An 18,380-nucleotide genomic window follows, 5' to 3' on the forward strand; every position below is an offset into this window, starting at 1 on the left:
ACGTCATACGGTTGCACCGCATCCAGTTCACAGTTAGCAGCGCACTGGAAATGGCTTCTGTTCAACCTTTCCAGTTTGAACCAGAGTAATCCGAGAGAGAGAATGAAAATAGTCAATCAGTACTTAGTTTAGATGAAGATGAAAACAATCCGTCACACGAGGATGCGAGAGTCAGGGAAAACTACTGGTATCTATGCGGCTACTGCTTGCCAATGGCAACGACGACTGAGAAGGTTTGTTGTAAAGCACCAAAACTTTTTGAAGCCGTATGTCTTAATCCAGATGTTCTTTGGGCAGCCCTTGTTAGCCTCCATGACCGGTATCCAGTCTTTAAGTGATAACATTATGAATCCTGCTTCTGGGCCCAAAGTGTTCTGCATTTAATAAGACTTTTGTGTTTTTAACATGTTTTAATGCTTTGTATCTTGTTCGATTTAATCTCAACAAGCCCCTAAAAACAGTCAGTGATCACTGTTGGCTTCTCATGGTTTTTATTACCGCGAATCATTTTAAAGCTCAGTTTTTAAACCCTTATGATGTAACTACAGCCATGCAGCAGTATATTAATGACTAACCTTGTATTGTGGATGGATTATCTCGGTGGTTCTCCTGACTGACGTTTGGTCCGTTTACAGCATCCTGCCATGCGATTGCATTTGCCCCTAATGTGGGGACGCTCACATTAACTTTTATCGAGTGGAAAAAGTCCTCCGTTCGTTAGCATTCGTCCTCCAGCTTTATTGTTTATGTTATGCTAGCATAGCTTGTCGCACTAGCGGTCACTTAGCGCATCATTATATACCAGCTAGCCCAACTTCAGTAACCCTACAAACGTCGCTGCTGTTTACTTTCCTGTCGTCATTTATGTTGGAAGTGATAGCAGAGCTGTACGTTTTAATTTGTTTAATAAATCTCTCAGTCAGAACATGGTATATTATATTTAGATGGAAGCAAATGAGGTAACTCCCTGCTAACTTCTAACTCAGTTAAATGTCAAAAATTCAGTTTTCATGGATGCCTGGATGTTAAACTTAATTGTTACACCTGGCAGAGCAGGCACACTGATCATTTTATTACAAATGAACACATTTAGACAGTTTTTCAACTCTCAGTAATGCTGCAGTGATCATTTGACTTTTGCAGCGGAGTTTGGGCCCAGACATGGCTAATAACGTCAAACTCAAAGACCGGATAGTGCTGGTCTACCAAGTCGTAACCAGGTCACTAATAGGCAAGTTAATTAATACGGTTGCTACACTATAAAAACAAAACCGGTTATCTGAACGAAAGCACCTATACTGCCGACAACCAAAACACGTCATCGTCCCAGAATGCATTGTGTGCGAAAAAACATGGCCACTCCCACGGCTCCAAAATAGTTTTAAACAACAAAGATTTAATGAATAACAAAAAAAAATTGTAGTTATTCTCAAGTATGTAGTGGAGATCATTTGTAACATATTTAGAGTAACTTAGTAGTAGTCGGGGTTCCCTTTAAGAGTTGACTGATGACATCACTAGTTTACATTTCAATCATTGTGCCTCAAGGCATCAGTAGTCAGTAGTATTTAAGTTTTTTACTGGATGGTTTCGACTGCCTCCATCTATCACAAATACATTTAAAATGAGAGAAAATGAAACAGTTGTAAACCTTATACAGTCTGCACTCTCCATTACAAACACTGCTACTCTTCCCAGTTACTTATTGTTCAGAATCATGGTTTATATCCCAGAAATTATCTCGGGTTCCACAATAAGGCTGACATCTGGCAGTTCATAAGTAGGTCTATATGATGCAAAGGGTCTTTTTCTTGAATAAAAGCAGCAGTGCAAAAACGATGACAGGTCAGTTACAAACCCAGTCTACATATTTGTGTTTATTTTTGCTGTTTGGCCAAGCCTGAGTGATTATAAATCTATTGAAGGATTAGGCAGCTAAAAATAGCCTTTACTATAGGGGTCTTAGTGCACAGTTCAACCTATAAACAAATAAATGGCAATTTCTGCACAGCCCTGTCTGCCAGCTTTTTAGGGAGTAATTTGCGGTGTGGAGAGAGGCTGACCTCAGTCAGGAAACAGCAGCAGAATAAAGAAGGGCCATTTAGCCCCATTTGGAGCTTAAGAGTGGCCTTCTCACAGGCCATGGACACTGTGGCTACATGGACACTATGGCTACACAGCCACAGACAGGCTAAAACGATTAAGACGGTCGAGCAGAGATGTGCATCAATCATGCCTTCCAAGAACTGTGTGCCACTAGAAAAGCTAACCTCCTCCCGCAGACTGTGGTCCAACATGTCATTTTAGCCAGCGCTGTCTCTCATCCACAAATAGCAGCAGCTTGCGTCTGCATTTTCTTCCCCAGAGGTTCAACGGGGCTGATCTGGGAGGAAAGCTTTCCTACTCCATCAATCAGTGTAGTGTTTGCTCTGCACTTGACTTGAGGCTGAGTGGGAGTGGCAGCAGAAGGTGACCTTTAAGATGGAGGACAGTACGTTTCAGTATTTGTGAGTGACCACTGAGAAACAGAATAGTCTTAAGAGATTTAAGTGTAAAGCTGGTGGACTTAATGTGTAATGTGTGTCATTTAATGTGAATTTAAATCATGAATCATTTAACCCAGAACTGTCTCAGACTGAAAAAGCACCAATATAACACAATATTGCACAAATCAGCCACAGCACATCTGCACAGAAGCCACAAATGCCAGCTAGCTAGCTTTGTGGGTTTCATAATACTATAGGATGTTAGCTTAAAAGCTGCACATTCTAAAGGGGGAAACAACTCCTCCAGTACTGGACACTACATTGAACTGAATATGTTTAAGCCCTTATCTCTTAAAAGAAGACAACAAAAATATGTGAACACACTTGAAATCATCCTCACTATCATTTGTGGCAGCGCACACTGCAATACTTTAAACACCACAAACACCAGAATTCCTACCAGAGCTCTTTGGTGATGTTTTACAAACCTTATATATTTTGGAAAATAGCACCTCATACACTGGTTGAAAGCATACAAAGCAATGCAGTTCTATGTATTTTTAGCTAGAATAGTTAATAAGGACGACAAATCTCCCAGCAGATGGCCCCGCCCCTCCCTGAGCCTGGTTCTGCCGGAGGTTTCTTCCTATTAAAAGGGAGTTTTTCCTTCCCACTGTCACCAAAGTGCTTGCTCATAGGGGGTCATATAATTGTTGGGTTTTTCTCTGTATGTATTATCGTAGGGTCTACTTTACAATATAAAGCACTTCGAGGCGACTGTTGTTGTGATTTGGCGCTGTATAAATAAAACTGAATTGAATTGAAATTGAAATGATTGTTAAAGTTAATTGAAGCTAACTTTAGCTGGCTACCTATTTTAGAGCCATTGGTCATTAGTTTAGAAACACTATAGTCACCATTCCAACAATGCAAAATGCTATATAGTATGGCATTAATATTATATATACATTAATTATATTAATATCAAAGTGAAAGGAATATTTACAGCCAGAAAAGTAAGTGTTTTCTCGTATCAGGAGATATTTCTTTTATTATATAGTTTTGTGTTTGTTTTTATAGGGATGTGTTGACAGGTGGAGATGTGAACTCAAAGCTTGACATGATATTCATCAGTCAGCCTTGCTGCTCTCAGCTATAAAACTAACACTAACAAATGACATAGCACTGGCTTATTTACCCTCACAAGCTGCAGAGTCATTGGGGCTGTATGGGTGCATTATGTTATACTGGAGAACAAAAGTGCATCATATATAAAATTACAGCAGAAGATGATCAATGTGTGAAAACACACAGCTCTGCAGTTTCCTCTGGATGTGGTTCTTTCAACAAATTATTGGATTAGTAATTTCAAGCCATGATGGAAAAATCAATCACACTTATTGTGCAACCTATATGCCATCAGCCCCTGTGCTGTGGACAGAGCGTACACTGTTGTAGTGAACTCAAGTGCTGCCCAAGCGATATACCTGCCTGCTTTTGCAGCCTGTGATTCTTCTTGAACTTGTTACAAAGCCCTGTTTAATGAAACAGAAATTCATAGTTATAGAGATTAAAACAGATCTTTGCAGAGCAAAGACTATAACCAAGTTATCTAGCCTGCTGCTGCTTCTATAAGGCCACATACAGTGCATCCCAAAACTCACACATCACTTGTTCCAGGTTTTGTCATTTTACATCCTTATCCCAAAATGGATTAAAAAATTCTACACAATACCCCATAATGACAAAGTGAAATCCTTGCAAATTTAGTTTTTTAAAAACTAGAAAATATGACATGTATTTAAGTATTCGCAACCTTTGCCATGAAACTTAAAACTGAGGTCAGACGCTTCCTGTTTCCTTTGTTCATCTGTCAGATATTACAACAACTTGTTGTCCACCTGTGGAAAATTCAATGACTTGACACACATCTGTCTTTGTAAAGGCTCAAACAAAGCTTTCAATATGTCATTTCATATAAACAAAATTAGAAACAAAAACTGTGTCAGCTGAAATCACACAGTAGTCTGTTACTTTCTAATAATTTGTGTGGTTCATTAATTCATAATTAATTCATAATTATTTGTATAGATTGTTTCAGATAATAGATTGTGATTACGTTGAAATTTTTTCAATGTCTTATCAAAGAGGCTTTTTTTTATTGAATGCTATGCGATTGTATGAAAAAGTGCACAGTAGCAGTCAGTTTTCTATACCCACACTGTGTACTAACATAATGTGAAAGTGCACAGCAAATATTAGCAGTCAGATTGCTACAGTTTGCTTGAACAGATTGCTCTAATGGCGCCATGACACAGCTGGACCACCTCTGTGCAGATAAATCACAGGTTTGGTACCAACACACTAATTGCTCTGGAACGGGTGTATGACTGAGGCCACTGCTTTACCTCCTGTTTGTTATGAACGATCTGAAATGTGCAAATGTCTCTATCAAACAGACAACATCACAGGCACAACTGCACAAACACGGGCTATGTTTATTTCCATGATTTAGAGATATATCTATAACTCAGTGTTGCCAATATCTCCCTTTTTCATTTCATAACCAAATGATGAAAACCAAATAACACCTCAAACATCACACACAAGCACAGTAGGCTGGAGATACAGTTCCTCCAGCCTATGACTATTTCCACTGTGACTTGTGGTGCTTGGTTGTGCAAAGGGGTCTAATCAATAAGCACTGCTTTCTCTTCTCAGTATGAGTCATCGATACTGCTGCCCAAAAGCCACTAAACCGCACTCTGTGTCACATCTGCGCACACTTCAAACCATAACCTTTCAGTCTGTGCCATAGCATTAGATGTGAGGGAATTGGGACTTGAGTTGGCGTATTTTGACAGTTCTGGCTGAACTATGTTACACCTCTGCACTTGCCTAAATGCATATATATATATATATATATATATATATATATATATAGATATATAGATGGATATACTGTATTGTTAGTGGTATCTACTAGTTTTTACTTGGTATGCACAGGCTAAAGTAGTACAGTGCTAGATTTTGAGTCATTCTGCAACAGCATCACTTTACAGTCATGTTTAGAGATGCCTTAGCTTAACTCGTTCAAATCAGCTGACTAATGATTGCTTTGTGTGAAACCTGCAATATCTTGCATATGTTTGAGACAGCCAAGCATCACTGATTGCTGTGAAATATGATCAGCGGTTACAGAAACCACAGATACATGCTGCATATGAAGACTGAGAAAAGTATACTTTCGCAGCACTATAGTGGCTGTGAGCGCTACAGTCTGATTGATACTATAATATATTACAATGCATTTGCACTCAGTGCAGTGGCATCAATATCACAGTATGTTTTCTGACAGACTACTATCAGCACATGGTGATTACTCAGGCGGAGTCGTGTTAACATTTAAAAGTGAAAACAAAAAGGAAAAGCACTAGTGAGTGCGTCAAGAGTTTCCCACAGAGGTATTTACACGTATTTTTTATCACAGCCAAGTATCCAGTTTTTTTCATTTTCATATAACACTGAAAAGATCCAGTGTAAAAAGTACATTTCCATACAACAAAGCATTATTTTATAAATTTTAGGGAAAAAAAATTTTTTCTTCTACTTTTTATACTACTCACAAATACATTTGTAATAAATCTTTTCTTTTAAGTTCTTGTTTTCCCACTGCAGCTGCTTTTCAGAGCACCAAGAATATGGGGGAGTTGCTATGCTAAACAATGATCGAATCCTAAACTTAATCAAGTAGTTTAGTGAATCCAGGATCTATCCAAAAGGTACCATTTCCTTTTGTTCAAGAAAATGAATTCCAATTCCATTTTTCATGACTCGTGTGATTAAAAAAATCTAAAATCAACATCAGAGATGGAAACGCAAAGGTAAAGGAAACGCAATATATCGGTCTGCACACAGCCCACTAAAGAAAATCAAAGAAGTCAACTTTCAGACGTGCGTCCGTGAACCTATTTATCACCACAAGTATTAGAAAAAGTAGCTAGTTTACTAACCAAGAGTGGTGGTTTGCTGTCCAAGTCAAAATGAACCTCTTGTGTAGACATACTGAGAAAAAAGGAATCTCCTCTAACAACAGAGAAGCTGTGTGTAAGCGGTATTGTGGTAATTTTATTTGTGTGTGTGCACATGAAGGTGCTTGTGCACATGAAGGCGCGTGTGCACACGTGTGTTTGTGCGCATATGTTTTCAGGATAACATCACCTCCCAAATTAGCTCTCCCACACAAAACTGCAGAGGTCATCTAACCTGGTATGGCCAATCGCCGGGTGGGTGTGTGAATGTTATGCAGCCTCCCCCCACACTGACTTTACTGCAGGCAGAGAAAACTGACAGCAGTGGTTGTTCAGCAGATTTGTAGGGATCACCCCAATAACATAGAAGTAGGCGTGTCAAAGGCGAAGAAGTAAGCACAAGATAATAAGAATCTCCAGACTATTGTTCTGTCTGAAATGTCACTTTGAATTGTGGAAAATGGTTAGAAGACAGTCTGGGGTGTAATGTCTTCATGTGACACAAATATGACTTTTTCCAAACATATGGAGGCTAGCTGTGTTGGACCTTTTATTGTTTATATAAGTCTTGCTGTGCAATGAACTTAGTTTTACTTTCAATTTGGGTTTTGACTTCTGACAATTTTGAAAAAGAAGAAAAAAAGACAAACAGTTATTACAAAACTCAAAATTGAGGGCTTCCTGATTGATGTGCACAAGTCCAAAATCTCTGCAGCCTCCTAATGTGGACAATTCAGACCAGTTAGTCTTAACACCTCAGTTACATCACTGCAGTAATGTGCATCATATTTCTGTTGGCATAAAAACTAGTGACACAAGATCAGATCACTGGAATAAGCAGAATTGTCTTATGGAGCTGCTGGACATCAGAGCAGAGATGCTAAAGGATGGCCTTCATTTTTATTACCTGCTTTAAAGATTGCTTTTGAAACACAGCAATTTATTTCTGCAAGACCCTAAATGGACTGGACTGAAAGAAGTCAGAATTCTAATGCGTTTAATTAATGCTCTGGACAAGAATTTGGATGAATACAAAACCTGCAAAATGCATTGTGAAACGAATGAACTGAGTGAATGGATGATCAACAGTTGAGTGGGGCCTACTCCCACGCTTACCTGTGGTCTTTTCTGAGTACTCAGAAATTGCAAAAGCAAGATGATGACACAAAGTAGATAATCAAGGAAGAATATGGTGTCCAGCTCCTTTTTAGCAATGTCGGACATTTCTTTGTGCTCACTGAGCAGGATATTAGTGATCAGTCACATGATTAACATGGTGTCTTTCATTTCTTCACCCCTCAGATCTCAGCTGGATATTTGCATTGTACCACTATAGTTTTGCACATTTTTTCCCGTGCTTAACATTTATAAAACATCACTTATGTGTATTCTTAAAGCTCGAGATGTCACACATGCGAGAGCAATGTGTGAAAAAATGTTTTTTCTCTGCTATCTCAGCATGCTTGTGCCCTCTAGCCCACTCACACATGTACACACGCCCACATACACATCCACATGCATCCAGCCATGGCTTTTGAAGGTTTTGACGTGGGCGAAGCATCTGTGTCAACTCTTTCCTGTGGGGAGACTTTCCACTTGCTTTTATTTCCATGAGGGTTTTGCGCATGAGTCTTTGTGAACCTGACAGTTGAATTTTTTCTCTTTGTGCACGCATAGAATTTATTGTATCATGTAGCCCGTCCACTTCTGTTCACTCTATCTGTTCTTCTGGGCTTATTTAGTAATACAGAACACAGGCTGGTTCTGGGCAATCACTTTTCCTGACAATCACTGGCATAATTTGTGCATCTGTTCCTTCTCAAAATGTATGTTGGAAAGCTCTGCACATGCTCTAATCCAATCTCTCACAGGCTGCTTTTCTTTTCTGCACTTTTTGGGTGTTTTATTCCATCATCAGTTACTTGCAAGCAGTCTGCAAACTTGTTCCCTTGTTGTTTTTCTCAATTACACAGGAAGAGGTTAAGACAAGCAGATTTTTTGGGTGCGCAGGTGTACCTTGTCATCGTCATAAGATGCAATATTCTTTCTAGATTTAGTGCATATACATATACATGCTCTGTGGCAACTGTTGTGCTTGTTGTGCAGTCGTCAGATTTAAGGATAAAGCTGTGCCTCTGGAAACCAAAGTGGGTCAGAGTCACACCAAAATACTTGGCAATTGCTCAAAACTAGAATTCTGAAATGTTGACAATAAAAGAAAAGATTAGACTTGGGATTAGGTTTGAGACGCAGCAGCTCTGCTTCAGACATTTGAGGCAGTAAGCTGAGTCTATAGATAACCCCAGCGCTGCTATCACATGTGCAGTGTGTTACCATATAAGACAGCAATATGACTCACCCCACTCACTGACCTACTATGTGGGAAGTCATGATTCATGCAAGCTGCATTTAAGCAGGCAGAGTCCAAAAATATTCCAGCATGCCATCACACAAACACATACACAACTGTCACACGCACACACACTTACGCATAGCTCACTTGCTCAGTCATACTCACCTCCCACAAACATTGATAGGCTCAGATTCTGTTGGTAACACACAGTGAGAGACTTGACAAAGTTGTCAGAGCAAAGAGTGGAATAACAAGATGACTGGATGTATGCTGATGCCTTTCTGAGGTAATGCCAACTGGCACCACTTTATTGTTATGAATATTATCTGTTTTTCTGTCTTTGTGTTGAATGAAAAGATGACAGAAGAAGTAAGTAAACTCTTATGCAGGTGTTTGGTTCAGTGAAAGTTGCTGTATTTTGGTGAAATGCAGCCATAACTCTGGATAATATTCTCTGTTGCTTTACACGACTTTGTTCAGCAGATTTTTCGAGACCAATTGTAGTGGAATACAACTATAAATAGCTTCTTGATTCTTATGTGATATAAAACCAAAATGTCACAGAGTATTTGAAGAAGAGTCTAGAATATGGTTAGAAAACATGTGGCTAACACTGTTAACCATCAGTTTAGATGCCTTTATGCAGCAGACAAATGTTTCAAGCTTTCACTCATAATATTTTCTCGATGTCGGTGCACTTTCTATTTAGATGCTGACCTTCTTATCAGATTCTTCTCATTGTCTTTGATGATTTCCATTCAGCTCGGGCTCCACATTATTGGCCTTTTAAAGGTCTGTTTTTTTCAGTGATGTGGCTAAGGTCACTGTCAGGACCTTTCCAAAACTGAGAGATAAGAGTCATGGTGTTAGTGAGGCTGTTTGCAGACTGATGCAGGTTTATGGTCTGTAGTCTATAATCAGTTTCAACAGCAAGAACACTTCAAGAGGACGCAGAGCTTGGGTTGGGATGAAGAGCTGTTGAGGACGTTTAATGGAAGGATACAAAGTAGGTTCATCCTCAGCCCAGAAAATGAAATCAGTAGTCTAGCAGATGTAGTCTAGTTCAGTGACTGAGTCGTTTGGTGCCACGGCGCAAGAGTTGATGATCGGGTGTGAAATTTATGGTTTTCGGGGTATTTATCGTTAACTCGGTTTCCCTGGGTCTTTTCCCGTGTTGTAGTTGTGTGTCTTATTTTGAAAGACATATTTACGTGTTACCATAGCGACCAGAGAGCATTTAGGGCAGAGATGAGGATTTTAATCTCAATGTTGTTGGCACATTTCAGGAGGACACTGCTAATAGAGTTACACAATTACACATTATTATTATTTTTGTAAAATACCACAGTTTTTGTCTTGGTTGTATCAATTCATTTCACAAACAACTTTTTGAAACATCTGAGGTGTGAGGAAGCAGGGCAAAGTGTCTTTCTTTCTGATTACGCTTCCACATACCTCAGCATTTGTATGTATCAGCAGAATGTCTCAGACATGGATGTCTTGCATATATTATCTCAGGATCGATATCAGCAGCCTAGTGACCTTATAAAAAGCCGTTCGCTTTATCAGTACCTCAGGCATGGATGTTTGTGAACTTTCTGTGGTAAGAGTGGAAAGCCCCCAAAAAACAGTTTGGCAAGAATCTCAATTCATAGTCTTAATAGAAGCAATTCACTTCTGGGATGATTTTATGTTGGTGTTCAAATGAAAAATGCAGAGGATGTTCTGTTTAAAATCATCCATCTTTCTTGAAGGTGTGAAGAAAAATTGGATTTGCATTTAAATGCTCAGTTCCTTCCTGTGTTGCAGTTTGCTTGCAAAGCTATCAACCTTGTGATTTAACAGTGTTGGCTGAATACTGAGAGTGCAATTAAAAATGTTTAGACACTACTGTGAGTACATAAGATAGCATGTTTTGTCTGTGACACTAACAGCTCAAAGACGGAATGAGTAATTATAAATTTGTATTTTTTCTTGAACTATTTCTGGAATTTAATGTGTGTGAATGTGTGTGTGAATGGGTGGATGACTGGATCTGTAAAGCGCTTTGGGGTCCTTAGGGACTAGTAAAGCGCTATACAAATACAGGCCATTTACCATTTACCATTTAATGGCATTCAACGGGTTATGCAACAGGCTTATGAGCCATAGAGGTCAGAGAGTTTTATCAATTCATAGATTAGCCCTACTGAAGTTAGAACATAAGTAACACAGATCATTGTGATCAAGGGAGCATGTTGAATATGTGTTTTAACTACTACACAAATTGCAGCCTTCAAGTCCGAGTTTTTGGATGGACAAGCACATTGTGATGTCACATAGGGGGAAGCTATCTGTTAAAGCCAAAATAAATTGGCCTCATGTGGCTCATATTGGAACTATAGTCTTTACCTAATCGTTCAATCCCAGAGATTTGGAATTTGTATGAAAGAGCACGGAGTTTCCTTTCTGGTGCACTTCTTCTTATCTTATTCTTATTACTCACTTTAAATGTTTATTTCAGGCACTTCCACACAGAAGTCCAGTTGGTCAGATGCGGAGTCTTTTATTTTAGATGATCAATTGCTCTCTCTAACCTCATCATGCGTACTTTTTCATCTATTCATCCATGACCACTTATTTACTTTCATCGCAGGTACACCCTGGACATCGCAGGGCAGACCTGCAACATACTTTGTTGTAGTGAGATCCTAATTAAGCCCCTTTGCTTTCATAAAAAGATTTAAATTGGAGGAAAATCTCAGCATTTCTGTGGGTTGTGAACAGCGAGATTGTGGCTCGATTTTTTTAATACATATAAACACCATCTTTTGGGTCATATCCGATTTGGACCTTGGGACCTACTATGTCAGCCGCTTGGTTATAGAGTTCCATGCCCTGCCTGCTACCATCTTGCACCCTGTTGTTATGTGCTAGATTGTCTCAGTAGCAGCCTCAGTCCAGCTTTGTCCAGTCATTGGTACGATTTTTCAATATCAGCCACTTCATCTATCTTCTGGTCATACATGCCATGCAGGGGCCTGTCCTTCTACGATGGTTCCTCTTCTTGCTTCTATTCATCACCCGGTTTGTGCTGTGTGAAGTATTCACTAAGCACATGATTGGTTGTGGCCATCTTCCTGATGTATTCATTGATCTTTTATGTTTCATTCTGGGTAGTGGTTCTGATACTCACCAGCCCTTGGCAAGGGTCTTGGACTTGAGATGAAACCCACCAGGTGAGGAACTTTCTTGTCTTGATGTCAGTGGCTTTTACCGCCCTATTATCCCAGCAAGGTATCTGATGACTGGCAGGGCATAGGTGTTGTTCTTCCCATTCAGCATTGAATGATCAGCAAAATTGATGTATTGTTCACTCCTGGCTTGATGTCATCCATGTAGAGGAGGCAGTATCCATAGCCAGTCATGCTAATGATCTGGCCAAGGGGGTTCAGTAGGAAAAGAGCACTCCTTGATAAATCCTGCACTCGATGGTAACTTGTGCAACTGGCTTGAAGTTGGCCTCTAGGGTTGTTCTCCTTATCCCCATTTAATTCCCAATGAAGGCTCTTAGGGTTCTGTTGAGCTTGTATAGTTCGAAGTATTTCAGGATCCATGTGTGAAGTGTTGAAGTGGTTCAAGTGGTGCGCAGGTTGACCACTCTGGAGCTTGAAAGAGACTAGCCATCGGCCTTGGCCTGAAACTGAGACCCAAACCTAGCTTGTAGTGTTATCCTAGATCCACTCTAACTGCACCTGGTTGGCACTCCATTAATGTGACACCAAAACTAAAACAGATTCTAAAAGCTATATAAAATCTTATATAAAATTTTCCAATGATGATAATAGGACAAAACAGGACAAAAGGTTGGAAACGTTAAACATCTACAGTTTCAGTCAGATAGATCACGTTTGAAATATAATGTGTGTACAGCCTCCCTGCCCTTTACTTCAATTAACTATGATATAGATAGAAATTGAAGTATTTAAAAATCAGATAGATGGATGTGCTCTTCTAAGACAGTGAAACTCTATTGCTATGAGGGTAAAGAGAAGTAAACTGTTTCATTTAAGGAAGTGAAGCCTTTCTTAAAATAATAACAATAATAATCAGCATGTTGTATTCAACGACATTATATGTGGATGAGTGTTGCGAGTTCCAGGAGAACTGAATGCAATTTTAATTTGTACTTTACTCAGTATGACTATCTAATGACATAGTCATACTCTGGATTAGAAGCTTCTACTTACCTCAACATCATCATCACACTTCTTGCTGACATTTGCCACCTTGAACAGTTCCAGGGGCATCCATCGCTTTGCCTAATTTGATAATTCCAATTAAAACTGTGTTTATCCTCAGTGTGATTACAGTCATCTGTCTCGAGTGCTCCCCACTAATTGTGTACAATGATACAGCTTTCATGTTAGTTTCCCTCTGAGTGTACTGCCTCAGTAGATAATGCTGTTAGACTGTAGTAGCAGCAGTTGAGACTAATCTTATTTATTACAAGACGCCACAGTGTGCAGACTCACATGGATTCAGACACAGTCATGTTGTTTACATCCTTGGTCACAATTTTTTATAAAAAGAAAGAAAACAACAACTCAATGCCTATTAGACATGATCTTCCTACACTAAGCTGTAGGGAAAGCCTTTCTACTATGCCTCCTTTCAGACTTGTAGCAGGTGTTAATGAACATGCCTGTGGGGCTGATTCCATATTCTTGACAATTGTTATGATAACTTTAAAGGTAAATTCCAGAGAGGTTTAATACTATAAAAATTGCCCATGCCTTCCTTGTACAGTTTTGGCACCATTACTGACTGAATTTGACATGTTTTTTATTCAATTCAATTCATTATAGTTTTATTTATATAACACCACATCACAACAACAGTCACCTTTACACAGTCACAATAGTCTTAAGCCTTTTTTGGGAAGATAAAGACTCTACAATCATACAGAGGAAACTTCAACAATCCCATTTTAGCTAGCACTTAGCGACAGTGGGAAAGAAAAACTGCCTTTTAACGGGAAGTAACCACCAGCAGAGCCAAGTTTAGGGAGGTTGCATCTGCTACAACCGTTTGGGGTTGATGGGAGAAGACGGGATAAACTGTGGAGGTGATTAAATGCAGACTGGTGTATAAACACATAGTGAGTTAAGGAACTTAACCTTAACTATGTGCTTTATCAAAAAAGGATAAAGCACATAGAGCTTATGGTTAGGGCACCCTGCCTATTTTCAAGCCTAATGTTGAAAGTAGACAGGGTGTCTATTTCCCAAATTTAAACTGGGAGCTGGTTGCACAGAAGAAGGGCCTCAAAACTCAAGGCTCAGTCTCCCTAAGACCCCTAAGAACTACTAAGAACTACAAGTAAGCCAGCAGTCTGAGAGCAAATGACTGAATTTGGGTGATGTGGTAGAATGAGGTGTTTAATTAAGATAAGATGGGGCCTGTGAGAACGTGTGCGGTTTTAGATAGAAAGAAGGCAACAAATCAGAGATGCTTGATTCCCTTGTATATATAACTAGTGATAACTAGTGATCCTGAACCATGCACTAGTTATGCCTCAACAGGCTTAGGCTTCTCACGATGCAGAGCATTTCTTCTTCACTTACCTCTTTTCACTCTCTGTCTAAATATAGTAGTGGAGCAATTAATAAACTGGCCCTTCCTCCTATAGTTTGCCTTTTGTCCCATCTCTCTCTGCTCTCTCCTCTTTTCCCTTACTCCTAACCAGTTGTAGCAGATTACTGCCCCTCCCTGATCCTGATTCTGCTTTCTCTGGAGCTGCCGTCCTGCTAAAATAGAGATCTTACAATATAAAGTCACCTAGGTGACTGTTGTGTTGTTATGAACTGGCATTATATAATGAAATGTAATTGAAATAGGACTGAATTGAATGTTTTAAAACTAGGACTTAATGGATGATATTTCCCCATCTCCTTCATGGTTTGAGACTCAGCTAAAGAGGAAAGAGGCTAGTTTCACATGAAATGCTGGAGTGCACTGATATCATAGTGTTCTCTGGAACAGTATGTTTTTTATTATAGGAAAAAACATGCATCTGCCACTAGGGCTCAGTCTAATCATAACTTAGTCCGTCTCCTTCCTTCCACCCACACTGCATGTTAGCTAGTCTGCTGAGACACTGAGAGAAAGGGGAACACTTTATAGAGCACATTATAGCACACTGTCACACATTACAATCCCACCTTCTTAAATCCCCCAAACCAAAACCTGTCATGTGATACAATCAAGCTGAAGCTGACTCACACATTCTGCTGTTTTTCCCTTTTCACTTCACTGATTTTCTATGCAAATGTGATTTTTCTCTTCAGGGGCTAAACGTTACTCAACTTAGCTGTGTTTCTCCATAACAATCATGAGACCTACTGAACAGATTACAATTGATGTGTGTGACGGAGGAAAGAATGATGCAGGAAGCCTTAAACAGGCCTTAAAAACCTTTTGGCTGGTAGTATATTAGCAGAATAATCATTTGCTAATGTTAGAGAAGAATGCAGTAATACCCGTAATATTATAAAATAGATGTGACTGACACATTTAAGCTAAGTAGATAGGAAGAAATCTTTTACATCCATCTGTGCATCTAATCAAACTTCTGCCACAAACTGCTATTTTGTGGTGTGTGTGTGTGTGTGTGTGTGTGTGTGTGTGTGTGTGTGTGTGTGTGTGTGTGTGTGTGTGTGTGTGTGCGCAGACACGTGTGTTATGCTGCATCATTGTGTTGTGTTATCATTGCATTTTCCTCCGACTGCAAGTGAATTGAATTCTAGGGTGCAAACATCACGTTCACATGGCCTTGAACCTTGCAGCTACATCTGAAAACATTATTCTTGGAAGACAGATCATGATCCTGCAAAACTAACTGAGTGTCACGGCTGGCGGAGCGAGCCGTGTGGAGTGGAGGAAAAGGAGGACCCAAAATGCAGCAAACTGATGATACGAGTGAAGTTTATTTACACGGTGGCAGTGGCAAAAACAGGCAATGAAGCATGAGTAATGACAAACCTAAACTGGGAGAAACTAAAGAGCAAACCTGAAATCTTACAAAACGGAGAGCGGAGCAGAGAGACGCAGACCAAGGACCAGGATACCAAGAAACACAGACGAGCCGACAACGAACACAGACCGACACCCACTATATATACACACACACACACACACACACACACACACAAGGTAATCGGGTAATCGCACACAGGAGGGAAGAACAGCTGATCTAAATACACATGACTGGAGGACACAAGCTGAACACAATGACAACAGACACAGACTTTCAGAACAAAACAGGAAATCTAGAACCCGAACCGGACACAAGGGGGGAGGACACAGAATAACTAGAACAGAGGGAAATAATCACAAAACACAAAACGCTGGGTCAACGACCCAGGACCATGACACTGAGAAGTGTTTAGTGAAAGTATCATAACTATATATCATTTGGACCAGACTAGACTGACATACTTCAACAACAAGAACAGCTGTCACATCTTACTGTGTGCTTTGACCACCCCAGTCAAATCATTATTACAACTCAGTCACAACAAAGGCCACAAACAACCTTAATGCAACGATTTCTTGCAAAGGCAGCTCACAGTTTTCACTTCCCTTATTTGTGGTGTATGCTCAGTATGCATTTGTTTGTATCAGATATTTCTAATAGACTTTAAAAAAGTATAGAATAGGTGATTGACAAGTATTTTGTCCTCAGATGTCTTGCACAAAAGACCAGAACCCCAGGCTGTGATTTCTCATTTTCAAACATGGTTTAAAGCAAAATCAGTTTCTTCATAAACCAGAGGTCAAAAACGGGTCATGCAGTTGCTAACTCATTTGTATAATTGCAATACTTCCTCCCTTTTATTTATGTCTTTATTTATGTTGTCAAATTCAACTGGCCAATTTATTGTTGGCTAGTTGGAGAAAGAAGAGGATGAAGATTGTAGTCCCAACTACATATCTGCAGAGGTATGGAGAAGACGGAAGTGAGCGGGGGTTTTGGAACAGATTGTATAGCACACTCTTGGAGAGTGAGAGGATGTTTTAGAAATGGTACTGTGTACTCGTACCAGTTTTCAAGATCCAGGGTGATATGGAGAGTTGTAGTAACTACAAAACAATACATTCATGAGCCATACCATGAAGCTGTGGGAAAGAGTTATGAAGTGAGGTGATGATATAGTCATAGGTATCGCTGTAGCTCAGGAGGTAGAGTAGGTCTCTTCTATGAATGGGTGAATGAGGCATGTTAGTAAAGTAAAGTGCTTTGAGTGCTCTACCAGAGTAGAAGCGTGCTACATTAGAACCAGTCCATTTACCATTTACCTTTATTGGTTTCAGGCCAAGAAAGAGCAAGCGATAGATATGATGGCTGCTTTGAGAATGTTAATGGAGAAAATAAATAAGGTTAGAAGGAGTTGTTTGTGGAATTCCTCTTCCAGAGAGCGTTTTCATTCAAAAAAACTGTAAGTCAATTAGAGTTTTTGTTGGTTTATAGGTTATTTGGTATTTTATGAGTAAGTCATAAAAGTGCTTTCTTGCTAGGTCTAGTAAAATTAGCTACACCTGCCCACACCTTTCCCACTTTCCGTGAGATAACCCAAAGAATGGGAAGATCCAACAGGCTCAGAAAACTGATTTGTGATTGAAGACAAAATCATTGTGAAGGTGCTCATCAGCAGATTTTTAATGTTACAGGATGCTAGTTGTGTTTTCTCCACTAGCGCTTTTTCTCTGCCAGAAAATGTCTTCATATGTAAAACTGTAAGGCACTTAGAGTTTCCTTCTGTGTTTACATGATTATTTGGCCATTTTAACAGTAGGAGTTTGTGTGTTTTCCCATATTTTATACGTATATGTTTTAAAAAAGAAGCAAAAAGTCCACTGAGCACCCTTTTCTGTAAAAACAGCCCTGTGGCACATTATCTGTCAGTCAAAAGCATCTCAGTGTATACAGCGTCCAGCACCATGCATTACTCTTTAATTAGTACAATTCCACATAGAGGCGTAAAGGCATTTCTCTCTGTAATCAGATTTTTTAGACATTTGTCTGATAGCTTTTCACCTTTCCTGCTTTTGTGTGTGTGTGTGAAGGAAGATACCTCTAGGTCTGTCGTCACTGGGGCGAGTGACCAGAATGGAACGTTTGACATGAAAACGTTTCCACAGGGGCACGTGCTGCGTGTGCATGTTCCCAGAGTTCAACTTCTTGTGGTCTGAATAGGAAATTAGGCGGACTTACTGCCATGACAGTCAGGCACAAAACCTCAAAGGCCATGCCCATTTGATGCTATTTACTTTTACACACCTAAGAATGCAACTGCGATAGGATAGGCCAAAAGACCCATTGTGGAAGACTCTGATTCTCTCTAGCTCTCCTATAGAGCTTTCCTAGTAACTGTCTTCCCTTATAACTATTCCCGTAAATCCAAGCGTGGATTACCAACCAGGCTCAGTGGATGACTGTCCTGTCCACTTTGCCTCCAGGTTATCTTT

The 18,380-nt window shown here is 39.7% G+C and overlaps 1 protein-coding gene across 3 annotated transcripts in view; it reads left to right on the forward strand.

The window, feature by feature from the left end:
• Positions 1-18,380, forward strand: part of bach2b (BACH transcriptional regulator 2b) — a 101,937-nt gene that overhangs the window by 40,398 nt on the left and 43,159 nt on the right. Inside the window, exon 1 of one of the 3 annotated variants that reach the window (XM_085383238.1) lies at positions 8,685-9,156. The exons of the other annotated variants lie outside the window; for them this stretch is intronic. The gene's annotated coding sequence lies outside the window, so the exon portion shown is untranslated. Of the gene's footprint in view, positions 1-8,684; positions 9,157-18,380 lie in introns of those variants that run through there. 3 annotated transcript variants of the gene reach the window in all.

Source organism: Rhamphochromis longiceps, linkage group LG15, assembly GCF_057381845.1.
Source record: "Rhamphochromis longiceps isolate RC_006_pf linkage group LG15, R_longiceps_female_GT1.1, whole genome shotgun sequence".
NCBI lineage: Eukaryota > Metazoa > Chordata > Actinopteri > Cichliformes > Cichlidae > Rhamphochromis > Rhamphochromis longiceps.